Genomic DNA, 23,597 nt, shown 5'->3' on the forward strand with positions numbered 1-23,597 from the left:
AATAACACTACCCTCAATATACAGAGAGTAGGTCCATAAAAAAGCAACCATTCCAAACTGCGCTGACCTGCAGAGCACTGTCAGACATGCTGCACCCTTGGTAATGGGCGTGTCACTATTGTTGTTTGTTCTGTATAGCTCTGACTTCACATTTAACTCTGGATCCTGTCAACTTCAGAAGTTCTCAGATGAGATCTGTATCACACACACACACACACACACACACACACACACACACACACACACACACACACACACACACACACACACACACACACACACACACACACACACACACACACACACACACACACACACACACACACACACACACACACACACACACACACACACACACACACACACACACACACACACACACACACACACACACACACACACACACACACACACACACACACAAACGGTTTCCAACAAAGCTGTGGTCACCGACACCTATCACCCTCCGTACAAAGGACGTAGAGATAGTGCAGCAGGGTAGCAGGCTAATGTCCTTCAGTGGCTGCAACACATTTCTCTACTTGTTCAGTCTGTTGGGGCAAATTCACTGGTCTTTGTGATGGTGTAGCAGAAAGGAAAAAAACAGACGGACTACAGAGGCAACACATCTCAAGCTCCGTGAAACTTCTCAAGCACTTGGATTCAGCCTCTAAATTCATAACGTCCAGTGTTTCCCACAGATTAGAAAGCAATTTGGGTGGCAGGGGGACGTATCAAGTATCAAAAACTAAGGAGGACACGCTGTTGGATGCTGTCCTCCTCTCCTACTCTTTCTTCAATGCCTAATGAATCTATCATTTCTCTCCCTGACCCTGTCTTTCTGCTTGAGCAGCACTGATTGAAGCCTGAAAATATTGTAAACAAATTAATAACCTAACTAATTACACTGGCCAGACTGTTCAGCTGTTTCAGACTGATACCTCTGGTTCAGGCTGAAAATACTTTTCAATACTCATCTGGATTGAAGCAGCAAACATTCAGTGTAAGAGTAAAATAAAATGACATTACATTATTTATAATACATTTATTTGATTCACAGCTGCTACATATAGTGTTTTGACCTCAACAACCCAACTGCATTTTACCTCAAACTTGCGACTAGTTAACTTTCTAAAGCAGGCGCAATCGCTTATTTGCAAAGGGTCGGGTCTCCAACATTAACACACTGACAACATTGTATTTGGAATATAAAATATTTTTATAAGACTTTTTCATGTGTGATTTTGTAAAGGTGTTCACGACATACCAACCTTTCGTGAACCTTCGCCAGCCATCTTCTCTCGTTTTCATGGAGACAGATGCTGTGTGCACAGAGGGGAGGGGCTGTGTGTGTGTGTGTGTGTGTAGCCTATGTGAGAGAGACGCGTGAGTGACAGAGAGACTGAGGAGAGCAGGGAAAGGAAATGCAGCTGAACGAATACGCTGCGTGTTTTAAAGAGCGTTAAAAAAAATAAATAACGAAACGCAATATGTGGCAGCCGGTGTTGATTGTGTGGCGCGCTGCCACAAATTAGTCTGTGTGGGAAACACTGTCGTCACTGTGGATCATGGAGTGCTTTTGTCTATCTCTCTCATGTTTTGCATATATCTCAGTAAAATGTGGTTTGTTATCATTTTGAAACAACACCTACACTAGGTTTTTCATACATACTGTACCTTAATTTGGATTGCTTGAGAAATCAGAATTTTTAGAGTATTTATTTGTACATTGAACACACATTTTTGAACTGCATTGGGAATTGGCTGTCATAATTACATTTTACTCTCTAAACCTCCTCTCGTATTGCATGTGCGTATAAGTCATAATTAGTATTATGTAAAAACTGACTGCCATTATTTATGTAGTAGCCTACATTTTTGATTTGGCACCCTTGTGTTGGGCTCGAAAGAAAGAAAAGAATAAAAAGAAATGCTCACCAATCTGACCAACAAGACAAAAATGAATTACAGATTCCAAGAGAGACATCTCTCATCCAAGCCCCCTGCAGAATGTCCCCTTTTTGTATATGAGTGTTGTTGTTGTTTGAAGCATTTTTAAACATTCTTGCAAAACACTGATTAAAAAAAAAAAAAGTCAAAACTAATCGATTTGGGCAATAGAGGAAGATGGAGACCAATGGCAGGTTAATGCTCCATGGGCTTGGTGCTGTTTCAATGCACAGTGTGGTCACTGAATGAATATGGAACTGGAGAAAATATACATGGATTTACAGTGAAAATGGAGTCAATATTGCAAACAATAGTTTGGGAAATTTGAGATTTATATTTTGAGTGGATGGCGAGTGCGAGACGCAGAAATGGATGCCAATACGATTCTGAATGGAAAGTTTACTTTTAAAAAGTTGTCGAGGGGGACAGTAGTTTGACGGATACACAGCCTGTACGACACGGAGAAAGCAGCCCAACTGGAACTGCTGCAGAGTGCAAACACTGTCTCATTAACCGGTGATCACTGGACGTCAGTGAGTAATCAAAATTATTTAGGAGTTACTGCACACTATATTGACTATGTATATCAGCATACGGTTTTAGGACTGTGTTGTTTGTATCATTTCTTTGACTGTTTTTGTCATTTGGAACATTGTCCACCCCCTTTTCTGTCCAGGAGAATTGTTACATTCCTTATTAGAAAAATTTAAAGGTTACAAATGTCCTGCTGTGGCATCTGGTTTTTGGACCATTTTGTTTGTACTGTATAAGCAAAGTGTTAGGGTTACATCTCAGTTAGATACTTGGAGGAATCGTGCAATAATGACAGATTCACACGTTTCTTTTGTTTACAGTAAATAACAAAATACAAATCTTAAAGTCAAGTTCATAAAGTAACTTTCTTTGCATTAATTTGATTCCCAATTAAGATACACAAGAATTGCTTTACTTTACTGTACTTAAACGGTTCTGAAATGCAAAATAATAGAATTTTATTCATGTGATAAAACATGTGATTAACTACAGAAATTTGGCGATAAAAACAAAATTTATCATTTGACAGCCCTAATATTTAAGTTCTCAAACACAAACACACACACACACACACACACACACACACACACACACACACACACACACACACACACACACACACACACACACACACACACACACACACACACACACACACACACACACACACACACACACACACACACACACACACACACACACACACACACACACACACACACACACACAAACAAAAAAAAAAAAAAAAAAAAAAAAAAAAAAAAAAAAAAAAAAAAAAAAAAAAAAAAAAAAAAAAAAAAAAAAAAAAAAAAAAAAAAAAAAAAAAAAAAAAAAAAAAAAAAAAAAAAAAAAAAAAAAAAAAAAAAAAAAAAAAAAAAAAAAAAAAAAAAAAAAAAAAAAAAAAAAAAAAATATCTTGAGATAAAGTAAACTTAGTGCTACTTTAAAGTTTAAGGTGTGTTTAATCATGTCATGGTATAAAACCCAAATATGTCAGCTGTGTGTAATCGTAATTTACAAAGCAAAGTAATCCTGTGAAACAAACGATTAATGATTAATGAATTAAGTGAATGAATGTGATGAACTTATGACCCTGCACACAAATACTGTATGGCAGGGCTATTCAATTACAAATTCAGATTTTCAAACTGAGGTTAGTGTCATTTCAGCGGCGAAGCAGCTCGTAATGACAAATTTTAAAACCAACAAACAAATTTATTGAAAAACATGTAAGGTTTATTCATTGTTTCTCTTTTAACTTTGGTCAGTTTGCACAGCAAAAGGTGCATATAAAACAATAAAAGAGCTAACTGAACAGAATCTGAGGTAGCTCCTACTTTTTCCACTTACAAAAGAAAAGAAACTGACCTAGGCACCTCTTGCCTAGGCCTACCTAGGCTAAATATCTGACCTATCTGTGCATAAGTGCATAAAACAAAATAGTGCACAGTAGGCAATTAGCAATAACATTAAGTTTCCTTTTGAAATAAAATAAACATCTTGCTCATATTTGACCCATGCAGGAACATCTCAAAGTGCATAAAATAAAAAGTGCACAGTATTCACAACTATAAATAACTACACAAGGTGTAGGCTACTACTAGCCTCATGAGACCGTCCTGATCTCGCGAGCTCCAGTTTTCCACTCGCAGATCAGTCTGGCATCTTGAGATAGAAAAAATTTGGAGCCATTAGCCAAACGACTGGGCCATTCAGCGTTGGTTTTGAGGTGGGTTAGGTGGTGATAGACAGATGGTTTATCCAATCAGCTAACCAGTATTTTCAGACAGCGGTCCGGGAACCTGAAATGGTGCCTTTTATTCCTAAATTCTCGTTACACAAAACGGCAAATATCCTTTACCAACATGTTGCTTGCTTGCTGAGCTAACAAGCTATGCTTTGCCTGCAGCAGCAGGGGTAGCCTGGCTTTTGGTTATATTTTCATTCGCTTCGTGGATCTGATTGGTTGATTTGGCCCGTCTATCACCAACATAGGTGATAGACAGATGGTTCATCCAATCAGCTAACCCGTATTTTCGCCCCTTCCCAAAAGTTCTCCAACGGAAAGTTCCCAGATGGATATGCCGAGCAAATGCGAAGCAATCCATCTGGCGGAGTCAGGTTAGGCTACTACTGCACACTGAGGGAACATATTTTAAATCACCACGTGTGATTATGCATGCCTTTGTTACACATCCCACATTATATTGATGTAGGTAGGCTACCGGTACATTTACCCTGCTGACTTAGTGCGAGAAGTGACATTTTTTGTTTTGAACGAGAGCAGTGACTTTAGGCTTGTAAGTTGTCAATGCAATCCAAAGTCATTGGTGGAGAGTACAGTCAATCAGGGAGCAACGAGAGATGCTTTTTATGGAGTTCATGTGTGAAAAACTTGACTCACATGTGTATGTTGATCCAAACATACTGAGCATGACGATCGCAACTTTCTTAATGTTAGGGAACTGATGTACGTTGACATCAGTCCAAAACATTGCAGGCCCGTTAGTGCAAAGCTCCTGTGCCATGGTTACAGATGACTGCATGTCAACAAGTTTGAGTGTGAATTTCCCCTCGTCAATGGAAGGGACCACTTCCTTTGCTCTGGCGGATAAGTCCCCTTCTATTACAACAGTGAACAGGTCTCTGGCAAAAACGGCCACCTCTGTGGGCAGAACAAGTCCATCCAATATGCAAAAACATTTGCAAAAAGGTCCAGTTTAACTTGGAATGCGCGCATCTGTCCCACAAGGTCGATGACAGTTTTGTCTCTGCCTTGTAGTCCCAAATTGAGATCATTCAGGTGTTCGCTCAGAAAGCAGGCATCGGCCATGAAGTTGTCGTCCAGTATGCGACTCAAGTGCGTTTCTGCCTTTTTTTGCTTGCTGCTGCGGAAAGTTATGATCTCCTCTCTGAGACCACAGAAACGCTCCAGTGCTTTGCCTTTGGACAGCCACCTCACGTCATTATGCAAAAGCAGGTCTTGGTGCTCAGCAGACATTTCTGACAGCAGCATGCGGAATAAGCGGTGTTGGAGGCTTGATGTGGAGTGAATAAAATTAATTGTAGCCATCACGCTGTCCATTGTCGTTTTGAGCGCCCCGCTTAGTTTTGTGCACAACACCGCCTGATGCACAATGCAGTGTAAGGAGATCAACTGAGGTGCAACAGCGGACCAACGTGCTGCCAAACCATTCACTTTCCCTGTCATGGATGGAGCCCCATCTGTCACAAGCATGCACACATGCTTCATATCCATAACCATTGTCTTTAAAAAAAAAAGCAGAAATTTTCGCAAAGACTATATTACCAGTTGTGTGTCCTTCTAACGGCAGTAGGCTGAGCAGCTCCTCTCGGAAGCATTTGCCGTAAAAAAACAAAAAAGGTACATATATGCACAACTGAGCAGTATCAGTTTTGTCTGTGGACTCATCGACTGCTATAGACATAGTGTCAGCTTTCCTCAGGTCTCCTAACATCGTTTCATACACATCTGCAGCAAGAATTTCAACTCTCCGACTGTTGGATGTATCTGACAGGGGTAAGTTTTTTATAGCAGATGCCACGCTCGTTTTAATTTTATCGTCATTTATCACCTCATCCACAATGGCCAGCATACAGTCCTTCACGGTTTCAGAGTCTGTGAATGGCCTTTTCTTTTTTGCCAATATCCAGGAAACACGAAGGGATGCTGCGGTAGCTCTCTCTTGGGCTGTGAATGACCACACCATTGTAGCACTGCTCCGGTTGTAAGATGCAATCAAACTCTGCACTTTTGCAGCCCTCTCTTGAGATCCCTTGGGAAAATTGGTGCGGAAAGTCTGGTGTTTCTCAACGTGGTGCCGCCGCAGATTGTAATCTTTAAGTAATGCAACGCACTCATTACAAATTAAACACATCGGTTTGGCATGTGGATGTGGCGGTAAAATAAACAAGCATTTGTCAGTCCAGGCAGGGTTAAACTGACAGTTTTCATTGTCAATTTTACGTTTCAGTGTTGAGAAAGACATATTGATAGTAATGTAGGCTACTACCGGCACAGCACGCTCTGCATTGTTTACGTGTTGGTAGTTTTGGCGGGACGCAAAATTAACAATCCCACTATGGCCACGCCAAGACCCGCCCTACGAAGCAGCTCAATTGGTTGGGGTTAGGCATTTGACCTTGAGTGGTTAAGGTTAGGGTTAGGGGATTGGTCAGAGGATAGGACCTGTACATGGACACCTGGCCAATAGTAGCGTGTGAATGCTATTGAAGGGCGGGTCTTGGCGTGGCCATAGTGGGGAAAAAAAAATATCACTGGCGGGACCCTATTTTCCCTTTTATACTGTCTATTGCAGGACCACGGGCTGGGCCACTCTGAGGTTGCTTCCGGGCCGCATGTGGCCCGCGGGCCGCCAAATGAATAGCCCTGCTGTATGGAGTCAGTTTGCAACAGAACTGTACACTACATGGGTCCCCAAAGAAATGCTACTCCAGATGGCCAGGCTTTTACAGAGTGACATCTGACTTATTCCTAATTTGAAGAGAAGAGAGAGGTAGGGGGAAAAAGCACATACAATAGGAGAATAAATTATAGTGCCAAAGTGTTAAATTGTGGCATTTATGAATGTATAAATTAAATGTTTCAAACAATTAAATAATCTTTTATTTGTATTTTTGCAGTTGCAATGTATAAACCCCAAATGATGTGTGTATACTGTATATTACGGAGAGAACAACAAAAATGAACGAAAATATTTTTGGGTTGACTCAAATAAGCAGATGATGGTAACATACTACAGTATCTGTGTGTGGAATGCTTCTCACATCTGCCCTAAATTCAGGTTTGTAAAAAGGATAGGATATTTAAGAACAAGAAAAAAAAAATAAATAATTGCATATAACAAATGTACAACAATGCTTATGGTGTGCTATTATTTTTCTATTGTTGTACGATAACCTTAAAGAGCTTGTTCAGCCCAGATAGAACTCCAGATAATAGAGCTCCTCCTCCTAAGTAGTAATGCATTTCAATAAACCTTTCAAAAACTTGAGAAATGACAAAATCACAAACTGTATATCATGCCTCTGTTTACATAGTTCTCTTCACGGATGTATTTGTATAAGATAATATTAAGACCTTTGCACATTGATAGGTTACATTTTAGTAAAATAAAAAAGATAACATCTTAGTCAGTACAGTTTTTGGAGTAAAATTATACTCTTCATTTAGGTAACCCTTAGAACTGCAGTGCAGCCTACACTTTAGGATAAATGCCACAAAGGACCAATTGATCTATCTTCTAATTATTACCTTAAGATGTTTTGTGTGCAGCATCATACCAGTATCCAATCAAATCCAATTAACACTGGTGGCCCCCTTCAGAAAACTGCATTGTGGAGGGATTACACAGCTATTTGTGCTAGTCTGATTAATGGCCACAGTAATTAATGCTGAAGGGGTCTGTCCGAGTGCCTCAGTGTAGAGGAGCACACAGCAGTGAGCCAGCTGCATCTTATACTTACACACATGCACACACACCAAACACCTGGATCCTCTCATGTGCGCATATATTGCGCACAATATGAGGCCTTTTTTTGGGAAAGTTTTGTGCCTCTTATATGGAAAATTAAAGCACTATAAGCAAAAGTGTGTTCCATAGGAGTTTACTTTGTAGATATACAAAAAAAATAACAAGTTGGATCCACGTTACTGCGTTACCCGGGATTAGTTTTTTGTCCAAAGTAGGCTCTCTCATACGATGACGTGACATGTACACTTGTCGTAATTTAGCACGCGGCAGGTCAGGGCAGGTCCCATCACTTCGGCTACTAGCCAAAAAGCTAAACGCAGGATGACGGAGAGCAATAATTTCCAACAGCTGGAAGTATTCTAATTATATAGGCCGCAAAGTAATATTGTAATATAAACGTGTAACGTAAGTAATTACTTTTAATACTAAGTAATAAGTAAAAGTAATACTTTTTTAAAAGGAATAAGTAAAGAGTAACATATTACGCTTCCTGAGTAACTTGCCGAACACTGCTCACCAAACACTCATACAGCATGCACACAGTCAGAGAGAGCGTAAGAGTTTTACAGATGTGGACTGGCAGTTGCAGAATTGAGCTAAATTGAGTTAGAGAACCCTCCTCTGTTGAAATCAACAACATGTGTTAAAGGCTTCAGAGAACGTGGCGGACCCAAATGCAGAGACAGCAGGCACAATTGAGGTTGAATATTTAACAATGAAAATCCTAACAACGAAAGGAGTCCTGAAGACAGCAGGCAAAATACAAAACAGGAACAGGCAGAATCCCCAAAACAGGAACAGGCAGAATCCCCAAAACAGGAATAACAAAATACCAGGAACACAGAGCTCACCAGTGTAGCCGCGACACAATCTCACACAGAATTCCATACACAGTACAACGACCTGACAACAGACAAGGGGAACACAGAGACTAAATACACAAGTAAACAAGGCTTAACAAGGGGCAGGTGACACAAGGGCTGGGAAACAGGTGAAAAACATCAGACAATTACAAAGGCTGGAAAACCAAAAGACAGGAAGTTAAACAAGACAAGACGAGACAGAAGACCAGACTACCAAAATAAAACAGGAAACAGAAACATACACAACCATAACAGCATGTTATTTCACTTATGTTTCATAAGATGCTTAAAATGTGCATATAATTAACAAAACAACAATAGTGTACAGTTTGTGTCCCATTTTAAAAGCAGAAACATGTTGAACTAAAGGTTGCTTCCAAAAAGAAATGTATATTTCTATAATTTAGAATTAGGCCAAATTGTGTTTTATACAATACCAAATGTGAGCCTAATTTAAAAATATAAAGAATAAAAAAATGTGAAGACGTGTAGAAGAAAGAGAAGTGTATTACACTCCTAATACAACTACAGCTAGTATGATTGATAATTTATACTCTTAAATTAAATTATATTACAAGTTATAGGAAACAGGAAAATCTGCAACAGACACTCCACTGGAGACTTGTCAAGCAGACACTGTAATGTATAATTGAAGTATACCAATCCAAATAATTCATAAAGCAATCTATTTGCAGCATCCGCTTCCAGAGATATCAATCCTCAGCATCTTCAGTACAGAATTATCACAGGTAGTTGAAGGCCTTAAACCTAATCTCCAGGATGTGACATGCAAATTTGAAGATTCTTCCTTTGCTTTACACAGCGTGCATCTATCAGTTTATTTCAACATCAAATGTTCTATATCGTGCAATGTTATCTCATATTTCAAAGGCTTTGGTTGATATGGCATGACTCCAGCCTGATAAGCGCACAAACACCTGCTTGCTCTGCAGGCGTGTTGCTTCGAGAGCCCTTTATATTATATGGGCTTTGGATTGCTTTGCTGAAATATGAGGTTTAATCTCTCTGTTTTTCACCTGCCTTTCCAAATCCACTCCATGTCTTTTTACTCATACTAATGCTTAGTCATTTTCCGTAAATTGTAGCACAAAGGACTTTAAAAAGCCTTGCAAACACTTTGTGAAAATTGCTTTGACTTTATGTAAGTTTTTTTAACGTCTCCTTTTGTCCTTTCACTTTTCTATTTCTTATGCATCTTTTTGAGTCTTTGAATGAATGTTTGTGCTTGTGCATGTGTGGGTGTGCTCGTACATGGCTGACTTCTGAATTGGTACAAACTACTATGACTACTTTCTATTTCGCTCTGTAGGTTAACCACCACAACAGAGAAATTCACAATTCATGAGGTGCAAATACTCAATTCTCTGAAGGCCATTTGAAGGGGAGGTGAAATGACTCTCATGAATGATGAATACAAAACTGTTCCCAAAATAAAATGTTAATCAATGCTGTAGATGTCTGTTGAACTGATGGAAAATGTAATACATGCAATGCTTATGTAGTCTTTTGTAATGCAACACTTTAAATAAGGAACAGACATATTGGCAAATGTTGGCAAATGTGTGGTTTAAACATGAGAAAAGCAGTGGCAGGATAAAATTAAGGGCTGTACCAGACATAACTTATCGAATCAACAGTTTTCCTACCACGTAATTATTAAACATATCCATCAACAAAATACAACCATGTAAACTTTTGGTAGTTTTGTAGCTGCAGGCGCACAAGGGGTGCATTTGTTAACAGGGTGGGTATATACATGTATGTACAGTATGTAACAGGTTTAATGTATTATCATTCTCTGTAGGTGGGTGTGTTAGAGGTTGGTAACAATCATGTCAAATCACATTAATGAATATACCACTCAAGTGTAAAAGTATTTCAGACATACTTGCAACCAGTCAACACAATACCAAACCAAACCAGCAAGGAAATAAACTTGCTGTGCCTCAGGAAAGTCTAGCTGTCTGCAGCAAAAAGCTGGACAATGTGTGTAATGCAAAAATAGATCCCCATATAAAAACTGCTTCTGTCCTGCTCTACAGTATTTAGGTTGAAACTCAAACAATTAGAGACAAATAAATAAATAATGTGTGTATTTAGGTTGACTTTACTGACTAATGCTAATTGTGCTTGGATTGGATCAACTCACTGTTCAAAACTTTAGATGCTGTGGTTGTGGTTGCATCGGATCCTTCTACTTCAAGGACCTACAAAAATAGGAAAAACATAAAGAAATACTATAACAAATGTACATAAAGATACATTGATAAGTCGTAAATGACCAGTTGGTTATAATATGATAGATATGATATATCCTCTACGTATTAGAGGGGTATAGGTTATAGCTGTAGGCTATGCAATAATTATATTGTGAGTTATTCCCTGTGACTGGGTGAGGTTTACATCGTACTGTTCAAAGAAAAGCTTTTATAAGCAACATTACACCTCATTTACAGAGCTGACATGTCACAACACAACAAAAACTTCTTACAGCCAAATTGGTATTGCACAATTGAAATTTGATGGACATTAGGCCCACTGTGGCCACATTAAGCCTAGATGCAATCAAGGCAGTGTTAGTTTTGTTGTTGGTCTGGCTGGAAATTGACAGTAATAAGGATGTTTAAAGACATGCAGTGGAGAGTATTGATGTCCCAGGCCTTTGAGACCAGCCAATAGATTTTTTTTCACTCGATTACCAGCTCCAGTTGCCAATCTGCCATAATTATTAAGGCTGTCTAGTCTTTACAAGCACTATGGAATACAAATGAACTGGACTCTGCAGCAACAGTCATCATGTGGCAACCAGCTCTGTGCAAGTATCTTGACTTTTCTCAAATGTCAACTACCCTTGCATTAAAATCATGTATGTGCATGCAGTGCATTACAGTAGCACTGACATTTCCCAAGCACATCTTTACCCACACATACTGTATTTGTGCACTCAAAAACAGACACACAGACAGAAAACGAAAACACACACAAAGGGCCCTATTTTAACGATCTGAAACGCAAGTATGAAACGCAAAACGGAAGTAGCTTTGTGGTAATAAATGCCCGTCTTGGCCGGGTGGCGATGTTGCTGCGGCCTCTCGGGCGCATCTCTTCAAGTCTGGAGAGTATTGCTGCAGCCATGGAGTGTGGGCCTCCAAACGCACCACGTGCTCCTGGTGTGCCCCTTCCTCCTCCCCCAACTCCATCTCCGTCCACCCGTTCCACCAGGAGCGCATCGCGCATTACCACTCCCGGACACTCAAGTGTCCAATCCCAAAATAGGAATGATACATGTGTCAGTGTACAAAGGCAATTGCGCTGAGTGCAAGATAGGGCCCAAAGTGTTTGTCTAGAATTATGTTCTTGCTAGTGCATGCATAGGCTTAATGATGAGATAGCAAAAGGCAGAGAGTGAATCTGTTCAGTTTAACATGTTTTATTATTCCTGCTTTATGCAACCATTGCTAAATGTCATGTAAATGCTTCGATGAATTTCAATTTACCATCATGCCACTAAGCCCCAATTTGTACTTTGAGTTGATAAAGTGAAATTGAGGGATGAGAGAAATCAGCTCAGCAGAACACTTCCCTGGGAGTAGTATTATCCAACCATGAATGCCGACTGTCACTGGCAGTAAGGGGAAAAAGGCATTTGTCAGCTGTATCAGAACTCTGAGAGTAATTAATGTGGAAACAGCAGTATTGTGATTAGCCTTGCTGAACAAGTACAAGTTAGGAAGTGTCCATGTCTCTGGTGATTAAACATTAAAACAGTCACAGCAGTTCAGGAAACAAAAGCTGCATCTGTAAGTGCTGGAGCTGACAATCCAATAGTTTATCATAATTTTATATGATGAAATCCAATTTCACAATTGGGCACATTTTAACCTAATTATTTTACTTCACTTAACCATAGACATGGATAAAAAATGAGTGGAAGCTTGCCACAAAGTAAATATTCTCATGAGACCCAGTATTCACTAAGAAACCACAAAGTATTGCACTGGATACTAAATACATTATATTAATTGAAATATTGACTGAGTCGAGTTAAGTTTATACTGTATATGTGCAGGTATAGTCTGGCCAGGGACAGTTATAGCATAATCACTGCAAAAGCAAACCATTACACTCCAAATCTCCTACAAACCAGATACTTTCAGGAAGAAGAGTTAGGCACAGCAACACTTTGAATGCTAACATACAGTACAAACAAAGAAAATATGTTGGGCAGGTAATGTTTACGATATTTTGTTTTTGTTTGAGTTGTACATTATGTCTTTTGTTTGTCCTTCTGTACAGCACTTTGGTCCACTGTGGTTGTTTTAAAGTGCTTTACAAATAAAGTTTGATAAAGATGATATTCCCCATCTTAGTTTAGCATGTTAGCATGCTAACAATTGTTAATTAGCACTAATCTACAGGCATAAGGGCAGCTGAGGTATCAGACAATCTAAAATGATGACTTGATGATGGCACTAGATGAAAAGTGAAACGGTCTGTGTGTTCAATAGTTATTCAGACATTTCAATCTGGACCAAAGTGGTGGACTGACTGACTGACTAACTGACCGACAGACAGAGTGACATTGTCTTCCTTAGAGTCATACTGCTAGCATGTACTAGCATATATTAATGCCTGAATCATTAGGTAATACATTATTTATGAATATCTGTGAATTGACATACTGACGATTTTTTTCATGATTCATTCCAGCCCGGTCTCATGGAAGTTCATGTAAATGTGACGTTATTTGAATCTATTGATACGTGTTCACGGAGACGTTTTTGTCGTTTTTACATGGTGGACAACACGAAAATATGAACTAATGTATTTCAATTGGAAGCATATTTCGTTACCACAGCACGAAATTGTAGGGAGTAATATAAAAAGCCGAAAATCCGCGTAGGGAGGTTGGTCGGGGTGGTGGATGGGTCAAACAACACAGGACTTTCACCCGGGCGAGCGGGGATCGCGTCCCGTTTGCGGCGCTTTGTTTCCCGGGGATGGCATCTCTGCGTGTGTCGTTTTGTCCCGCGTGTTACTGTGGCGCGTCTCCCCGGCGCTTAAGGCGCCCTTTCTCCGGCGTTTAAGGCGTCCTTTCCCCGTAAGTTTTTTCCTAAACCCAACCGCCGCCATCCCGTTATTGTGGGGCGTCCCCAGCAGGCTGCCTCGCGGGCTGTCTCGCGGGCGCCTCCCGGCTTATGGAGCGACCTTTTCGGCCGCCTCCCGGCGTCCTTTCCCCGAGAAAATAATGTGACATTTACACGTAAAAAATAACGTGACAGTTACACATAAAAAACGAGAAAAACGTCTCCGTGAACACGTATCAATAGATTAAGAATAACGTGTACATTTACACGAACTGCCGTGAGACCAGGTTGTACATTCCTGATTAACTTTGACTCTGACACGGTGAATATCTACTAATTTGGGTTAATCAAACTATAACAGCATGTTGATGGATCACCAAATAGAGACAACAGGATAGAGGACTGATACAAATCTCTTGGTATGTTTAGTAAGCAAAGTCTATTTTCTCCCCCAAGGAACAAATAAAGAGTTGAAAAAACTGTGTGAATTGTTTCAAAAGTGGTACTTGCTGAATGTATTAAGTCAGCAAGAATAACATTCTCGTTCTTGGAGAGGAATAAAGAAGAGGCCAGAATGTAAATCTAGATGTGCGATACTCGACCCTGCAACCTAATAGAACTGACTTCAAAATCAATTTAACAGATGAAGAATGAAATTAAGCAGCACTCATCCTGAGAGGTTTTTGGTAAGTCAGATTCTACATAAAGCTTTCCATCTCTTTATCTCAAGGAAATATCTTTTTGTGGTGTTTAATTTACATAAAAGTCCCATTCATTAGTAGGTTAAGAAAAGGTCAGAAGTATTAGTGCTTGCGTTTGACTCATTTCACTGTATTTCATTAGAGCCGGCAAGTCGTGCCATAAAAGCAGTGCCAGCTGGCCACTTCCTGCTACCTGGCTGTTCATTTTACTGTCATTTCATCCCAGACACTAAATGAGTACAATGAGATGAATTTCAGTATTAGCAATTACTGAGAAACAATTAATCCAATTAGAGGATGATATATTTGGCATGGTTAAATGTAAGTGGATAATGATATGAAGCTCAAATGCAGAAATATTGTAGACACAGAAACAAAGATTTACTTCCATCTCAGTGCTGGCTATTTAGAAATTATAGGTTGATTTAGGAATTCTCATCCTTTTATTTGTGAAATTAAGCCACAACAATAAGGTATTAATCCATGAGATAAGTATTCAAAACTGATAGTATGATTAAAAGTATATCAGTGGCCTTTTAGCTATAGCCATAAACACATTTAACCATTATGCAAACACATGCACACAAACTTGTTTCCATCAATGTGGAGGACATTGCATTGTCTTACATACGTTCCCTCAAAACGTGGAGTATACTCGCTGCAGCCAACCTGTCGAGCGCCAGTGTGATGTCATGGGAGTTGAATTCACTGAAGCCATTGTTGTTTTAGGGAGCTCTATTAAAAATATATTTCTGTCATCCAGTCTATGTATATGAAACAAATGCATAGATTACTTAGTCTGCATCTTGAAGAGAAGAGTGACCATTTACTAGCAATATTTCTATGATGTTATGCTTTTATGGTCAGGTAGCCTTTTCAATTCATGTCATTTTGTTCAACAGATATATGCTGTAGTTTAGCATTTGTGGGCGTAGATCTCCAAATTATCTCACATCACCTAAGTACTAGTCAATATGCTTGACGTTCCACTTCCAGGATTGCTCCGGTGTATGTCCGTTTCCTTCCACTTTCTTTGTGTTGGAATTTTAAACTCTGGTGGATTCACGAGGACTATAATTGTTGACTGCACCTCAGATCTCTGCATGGTAAATTGAGACAGCTAGCTAGACTTTATCTGTTCAATCTGAGGTTTATCTTGCACGACTATTTTACAGTGGCTCCGTGCAGAGTTTAGCGCCGCCCATGACCATTGTGATTGGTTTAAAGAAATGCCAATAAACCAGAGCACGTTTTTCTCCCATCCCAGAATGCTATGTGGAGTAGCCAGACCCTCCTCTGCTCCGCAGTGTGTGGATGGTCTGGCAAAAGCGAGACTACCTAAGTACTAACTTTAGCCTTTTGACTTAGGTCCTAAGTCGAGTATGCAATGAGTGAAAAGTAAGTCTGAGCAAAAAGAATTACTGTTTGAGCCTGATTTTAGAATAAAATTAGGTTTGTTGACCCTCAGGTATAGATAAGCATCTACCTAATTGGACTTTGGTGAATGCCTTACAGTGCTGTAGGGCATTTGAAGTTAAAGCAGCATCCGTTCAAAATGAACAGAGTCAATGTCCATTTTGAAATGAGGCCCTCTTGCCTTTTTACGCAATTTATTTGTAGGCAAAGACCAAGATGATAATTTAGCTAATGGTTTTACTAAGGCTACCATAAAAGGTAGTTTCACAGAGACATTTTCAACTTTTGATGACAACCTTTATGGTCAGCAATGGTATGTGGAGGAAATGTTTTTTATAGAACTGTGAATGGTGTTGACCAACTCTGAGTGCTCCTACCACCACTGGGAGCACTTGTGCACCGTTTCCTCTATCAGGCCCTGTTTTTTTTTCCAACTATTCATATTCCTTTTTGTTGATGTTGCTGAGCCACATGGGACTGCCACTTCCTTCATCGCTGTTTTCTTTTCCTTCTCCATTACCACAATGTCTGCTTGGTTGGCCAGTCCTTGTTAATCTGTCTGGATCAGCAGGTCCCACAGGATCTTACCTCTGCTTTTCTCAACCAGCAGGGGCTGACTATATATATAGCTGGTACCATAGATAAGGTGGAGGCTGATACTGCTGGCCTATATACAAATGCCAGTGTGCTGTGGTCAAGCCTGTAGAGACTGTAAGAGGGATTCACGTTTGCTCAGATAACTGGGGTTACAGCCTGTAACTTTTGTTTCAAGTCAATTTGCTGTCACATTGGCTCTAGAATATGAAAGTGACATGCCAACTCAATAGCAAGTTGCCATACCAGTGACAAAAAGGAGAGTATATGAGGTCCAAAGGCACATTATTATTAGTATATGTTATGCTAAGAACAAGCAGAGAAATCATTGAAAAATGGAGAACAGATGGAGTTAAATCTGCTCTGACTGAGGTATTTTTAGAGACATTGTGCACATGAACATCCATCACTGATTCTCACTCTGGGAATGGCGGGACACATAGCATTGGAGAGAATGGAGACGGGAGCAAAAAGGGTTATTTTCTGTCAGAGGAGGTATGTGCTCTTTCCAAAATTAATTTCATCTCAAATACATGCGTAAATCTCGTCAGCCCCCATCTCTCTCTTTGCGGGAAAAGACGTTCAGAAAGACAGCTGAGATAAATCAGCATGTGGGGTGGGATGTAGCCTGTGTGGGCTGGGACAGAAATGAAGCCACTGCAAGCGGCCTCTGGCTTTAATGATGTGCAGTGAGCCAGTGTAGGTGTGTAAATCTGCACCTGGCATCTCATTCTCTGCAGCCTCAATTCCTCCCTAACCTCTGAGATATCTCTGTCAAAGTCACCTCTGTGCACCTGTGTCAGGTTCGAGTGTAACAATCTCTACAGTAGGTTAAGAAGATACAGTAACAGATTCTACAGATGGACAGAAATTGCTGCCCCAAGTTGCGACCTTACACACATTCATGAATAAATGATGTTACACTGCTACTGCAAAGGTATGTACTTAATTAAAAGTCTACTTTACAGGAATAACAGAGAACAGGTTTTAATGAAACACTTAAATGAACCTCAGGAGACAGTTAATCTAGTTACAAAGGCACATATGTGGTAAATCACTAAATCATAGCACACAACATACAAATACAACAGAACAGTACAGTTCTACAACTGTAGAATGCATACATCAAACTTAAGTTAAAACATCCCTGTAAAAAGGCTTTCCACTGACGGTAAACACACTCACTTTAATCAAAACAGATGATGAAAATGCTGATGCAGAAGACACAGCAATGTAATCGGGATTGTCATCACTAAAGCCCCAAATCCTAATGAAGTCATTAATCAAGCTAAGAGGTCACATCTCTCCAATGAAAGCTATGTTTTTGTGATTGTTTATTGAAGTTTTTGCACAATTTTGAAACCCCATGATCAATTAAGTCACACAGGCAAATGCCAATATTCCATTGCTCCAATCAACTTGAGAGATTTGTTTATAGATTGGAAACTAATTAAAGGCTGGAGGTCATTGATTTGTCAGCACTAGAACACAGTAGGCTACAGGACATAACATAGGGTTATTATGCCAGAAATATGGACAAGGAAAGAGCATTTGCATTTGACAATAGAAGACTAGAAACCAAGTCTAGAAAAGTCTTCCTATTTCTTAATCAAGTCCATCATTTATTTATGACTGCTTTATAACTTGTTTTCCAAATCAGGGTCATTAAATGACTATCCAAGCATGAGAAAGGGTGAAAAGGTGGGGAAACATCATGAACAGGTAGGTAGTCTATTGCAGTGCTGCTATACTGACATACTTTTACATTTATGGGCTACTTAGAGTCACCATTTTTCCTGATCTGCATGTCTTTGGACAGCGGGATGACAGTCATAGGTCTTCACATGTTCTACCCAAGCCCTAGAACCCGAGACCCTACCAGGGACCTGTATGGTTTGGATCCACGGTACATACGGTCTGGGTCAGATCCTGTTCTATAACCGTGGATTGTGGGTCTGTTTAACTCTTTAAGACCTCTGACACCGATTCACAAACTCAGACATCCGTAAGATTGCATTTGACTTTTACTTTGACACCACGTCTTGTTGCTTTCAACAAGCTCTGTCAATGTTAAAGGGTATCGTTAAGTGTTTCATCTTTAACAAGGCTGTTCTCATCAGAATAATAGCAGTTTGAATGCATAAAATAACTAGGGATGTACCAAATCCAGATTTTTGGGGTTTGGCCGAATACCAAATCCACTGATTAACACTAGAACAGCCATGATGGTCATTTTGACCGTTTTGAAATGTATATGTGTAATAACTTTACTGAATAAAAAAATACAATCCCGCTGGTACCTGACTTTTCCTAAAATAGTCTATATTTTTTTTTATACACATTACTCAAAAGGCAAAGAAAGTACAATCACTTACCTATTTTGGCCATAGACGGTCATATTGACCGCTTGGATTTTTGCAGTATTGTTTTTAAACTTTTGCCTGGTTGAAGGCTTAGTAACTATCATTGTCTCTATCAGAGAAATGTCACAAGTGGTCTTGAGTAACAAGTGTGGGCATCACCAATGGGCTGACTCGGTAACGTAGGCTACTACAATAAATACGGCGTGGATGGACTCTGTTCTGAATCAGAAGGCAAGCGCCGGGTGCTCGCTCTGTGAAAGGCGCGGTACACGTAGATGGCCGGTGGCTGTCTACGTGTTCATATAACTTTATGCATCCTACAACTGGCTGGAATCATTGCACACATCCTCTCCAAGGAGTGCACCAGCCGTAAAATTGCCCGGAGGAAGTTCATGCAAAAACTGGCATAGAAACTGAGAGCGGAGTTTATGGAGGAAAAAAAGGCATCGGCAAACGGTCCGAGCAGCGCTGCGCACCACAGCAGACGCAAAAACGGAGGCAGTGCCAGGTTAGGTTAGGTTATAAATGTTCAAATAAAATACGTTTAGGTGTTATTTGCCTGTTATGAGTTATGTTGAATGAATTTCCATACCATATTTTTTGGATGGATGAATGTAGCCTATGAAATAATTACGGTTTACTATGCTATGATATGAATTATTGAAACACGTAGCCTATTAGGCCTACTACTCAAATGTATAATTAAACTCGTTAAAATGTACATTTTGGTGTAATTTCGTTTTCCTAAAGATATCCTAACACAATACATGCAATAATATCACAATTAGGTATTTCCATCCATCGTCAACCACTTATCCTGCGCACAGGGTCGTGGGGGGGCTGGAGCCAATCCCAGCATACGTCGGGCGAAAGGCGGGGTACACCCTGGACAGGTCGCCAGTCCATCGCAGGGCCACACATAGACGAACAACCACTCACTCACACATGCACACCTACGGACAATTTAGGGACACCAATAAACCTAGCCCGCATGTCTTTGGTCGGCGGGAGGAAGCCAGAGTACCCGGAGAGAACCCACACAGACACGGGGAGAACATGCAAACTCCACACAGAAAGGCTGGGCCAACCGGGGTACGAACCCACAACCTTCTTGCTGTGAGGCGACAGCGCTAACCACCGCACCACCGTGTCCCCATCAATTAGGTATTTATCATGAGAAATTATAGAATTTGGAATCTGGCGGTCAAAATGACCGCTCACGGAAATTCTAGTAGTTATGGAATTCCAGCACTTCTATAGTGTTAAGATTCTGCTGAATCTGAAACCGAATACCGAATCCTACTCCTATCCTCAGTCCATTAACACAGTAAAAACATTATTGAAGTAAACAACGTCCACAGCCTCTAAAATAGTTAGTTTTTTCCAACTGCTTATACATGTTTTCAAAACTATGTCTCCTTTTTTCAAAAATCTAAACACAATTCTCAAAACTGCACACACCAAACTTCAAAATGAAACAGGGCATTCAAAATGACATAACACATCTGTTGAGAATTGGGGGGTTACAGATTCAATTATTGGCAAATTATCAAAGATGTTTAATCAATATTAATAAAGTTATGAATATGGGTATTAATAACTTTACCAAATTGACAAGCAATCAGGGACAAATAACCAAACTGTGAAACTCTCATTAGGTGGTGTTCCCTTTAAAATACAGATCTTACAGTTTTTCTTGATTGCTTTGATGCAGCAGTCAACTCAAACTCCACATTTTCAAAACAGTTAACACACAGGCCGAAACAGTGGCACTCATGGTCAAAATGACACATTTTGTTTGCAAAAGGCTCTAACCATGCCAAAACATTTAAAATATGCAACAAAAGCAAATTTTGCCTTCAAACAACACAACTTGTAAACAAGTGTATGAGCTCTTCCAATCAACCATTAAACAGTGAACAACAAAATACAAAATACAGCACTCAGTGTGAATCAGTGCACCACTGCTTGTCATTGTAGCCTATTACTGTACGTAGCTTTCATGCTAGTGCAATTTGTTGTCAAATTTGCCTTCTTGCAAAGAATTGGATCCAGAATCAGAAATGCTTTGATGCAAATTTTATTGATTCCATTGATTCTTATTTTCAAACTGTGGTTGAAAACTGAAAAACTGTAAATATTACACAAAATGCATGTAAACCAAAATAAAATCTATTACACTAAAGTATATTCATCTATTACTGTAGAGTATAAGAAATAGCCACTATTGATACTCAGTCTCTTCTATCTTGACAACCGTTACCAATTTAGGGGTTAAAATTGACTCCGATATTAAGCTTGACAAACAGATTGGGGCAGTGGTGAAAGCAGGCTTTTTCCAAATACGGCAGTTAGCCAAAATAAAGCCAATTCTTACTAGGCAGCACTTTGAGACAGTAATACACGCCTTTGTGACTCGGTTGGATTACTGTAACGCCCTCTAAGTAGGCATCAGTGCCTCATCTGTTGCTCGTCTTCAGATGGTGCAAAACGCTGCGGCGCGTCTCTTAACTGGAGCACGTAAATATGAGCACATTACCCCCGTTTTCGCACGCTTCACTCCACTGGCTGCCCGTGTATTTTAGGATCCATTTTAAAATTAATTTAATTGTGTTGTTTAAATCCTTAAATGGTCTTGCCCCATCCTACCTGTCCAAGTTGCTTCACCACACTCCGACCCGCTCACTCAGGTCAGCTGAAAAACTGTGCCTAAGTATCCCTAAAACAAAGCGGAATCTTACAGTTTTTCTTGATTGCTTTGACCTGCTTAAAGAAACTGGGATCCACTTGGTTTTCATCATCACTGTCTCAGCAGAGCAGAAGACACCTATTGCAAATGTGTTAACCCTTTCTCATTGGATTGACACATTTTCCCCACCCTTTTGCAGAACAGTTAACACGGCTGTCATTCAAGCAGTCCAAACTCCATTGTTTTAGCTATGGTAACCAAACAGAAACCATCTGTTCCTAACTATTAGAAACTACCTACATCAGTATGAAATCACTGAAGCACCTGTTTGACACTCCTTGACACAAATCTTCAATTAGCAATCAGTCAGCAGGGTTAGGCCATGTGGCCCCATTGTCAAGACAGAAGAGACTGAGTATCAATAGTGGCTATTTCTTATACTCTACAGTAATAGATGTTTATACTTTACTGTAATAGATTTTATTTTTATTTTCTTAATTTCCTGTACTCTAATAGATTTTATTTTGGTTTGGTTTGTATGTATGTATTTTGTGTAATATTTACAGTATTTCAGTTTTTAGCCACAGTTTGAAAATAAGAATCAATGGAATCAATAAAATTTGCATCAAATCATTTCTGATTCTGGATCCAATTCTTTGCAAGAAGGCAAATTTGACAACAAATGGCACTGGCATGAAAGCTCCCTACAGTAATAGGCTACAATGACAAGCAGTGGTGCACTGATTCGCACTGAGTGCTGTATTTTGTATTTTGTTGTCCACTGTGTAATGGTTGATTGGAAGAGCTCATACAGTTGTTTGCAAGTTGTGTTGTTTGAAGGCAAAATTTGATTTTGGTGCATATTTTAAATGTTTTGGCATGGTTAGAGCCTTTTGCAAACAAAATGTTTCGTTTTGACCATGAGTGTCACTGTTTCGGCCTGTGTGTTAACTGTTTTGAAAATGTGGAGTTTGAGTTGACTGCTGTATCAAAGCAATCAAGAAAAACTGTAAAGGGGATTGTGCTTTTGCTGTGGCGGCTCAAAAAATATGGAATGATCTACCTCTGCCTATTAGACAGGCTTCTTCACTGACTAATTTTAAATCTCTTAAAACCCACCTTTTTCCCAGCTGAGGCTGACATTTTTGTGCTACCATTTTTTACTGTGATACTGTTTCATGTTTTACATGTTGTTTGCAAAAGGCTCTAAGCCATCGAAATATAAGTTGACCGGGAAATATGATTGAAAATGCATTGATATATAGCTGACCGGGAAATATGATTGAAAATGCATTGATATATAGTTGACTGGGAAATATGATTGAAAATGCATTGATATATAGTTGACCGGGAAATATGATTGAAAATGCATTGATTTTTGATTGACCGGGAGATCATTGGGTGGTAGACCACCGTACTGCACCGGACACATCTAATTTCTGGACTCTTGGGGCGAATATGATCAGGTAAGCTTGCTTAATTACATGTTGTTTGCAAAAGGCTCTAACCGTGCCAAAACATTTAAAATATACAACAAAAGCTAATTTTGCCTTCAAACAACACAACTTGCAAAGAAGTGTATTAGCTCTTCCAATCAACCATTACACAGTGGACAGCAAAACACTAAAGCACTCAGTGTGAATATGTGCACCATTGCTTGTCACTGTAGCCTATTACTGTACGTAGCATTCATGCCAGTGCCATTTGTTGTCAAATTTACCTTCATCAGAATTGCTTTGATGCAAATATTTTTTATTCCATTGATTCTTATTTTCAAACTGTGGCAGAAAACTGAAATACTGTAAATATTACACAAAATACATGTAAACCAAAATAAAATCTATTAGTGTATAAGAAAATAAAA

General features: G+C 39.5%; 1 protein-coding gene across 2 annotated transcripts in view; it reads right to left on the bottom strand.

Annotated features, from left to right (window-relative positions):
- Positions 1-11,091, bottom strand: part of LOC120564736 (leucine-rich repeat-containing protein 4C-like) — a 129,388-nt gene extending 118,297 nt beyond the window's left edge. Inside the window, exon 1 of one of the 2 annotated variants that reach the window (XM_039809943.1) lies at positions 11,033-11,091. The gene's annotated coding sequence lies outside the window, so the exon portion shown is untranslated. Of the gene's footprint in view, positions 1-8,850; positions 8,888-11,032 lie in introns of those variants that run through there. The other variant, XM_039809945.1, reaches the window with a different exon arrangement.
- Positions 11,092-23,597: the final 12,506 nt, after the last annotated feature.

Source organism: Perca fluviatilis, chromosome 8 (assembly GCF_010015445.1).
Source record: "Perca fluviatilis chromosome 8, GENO_Pfluv_1.0, whole genome shotgun sequence".
Classification (NCBI taxonomy): domain Eukaryota; kingdom Metazoa; phylum Chordata; class Actinopteri; order Perciformes; family Percidae; genus Perca; species Perca fluviatilis.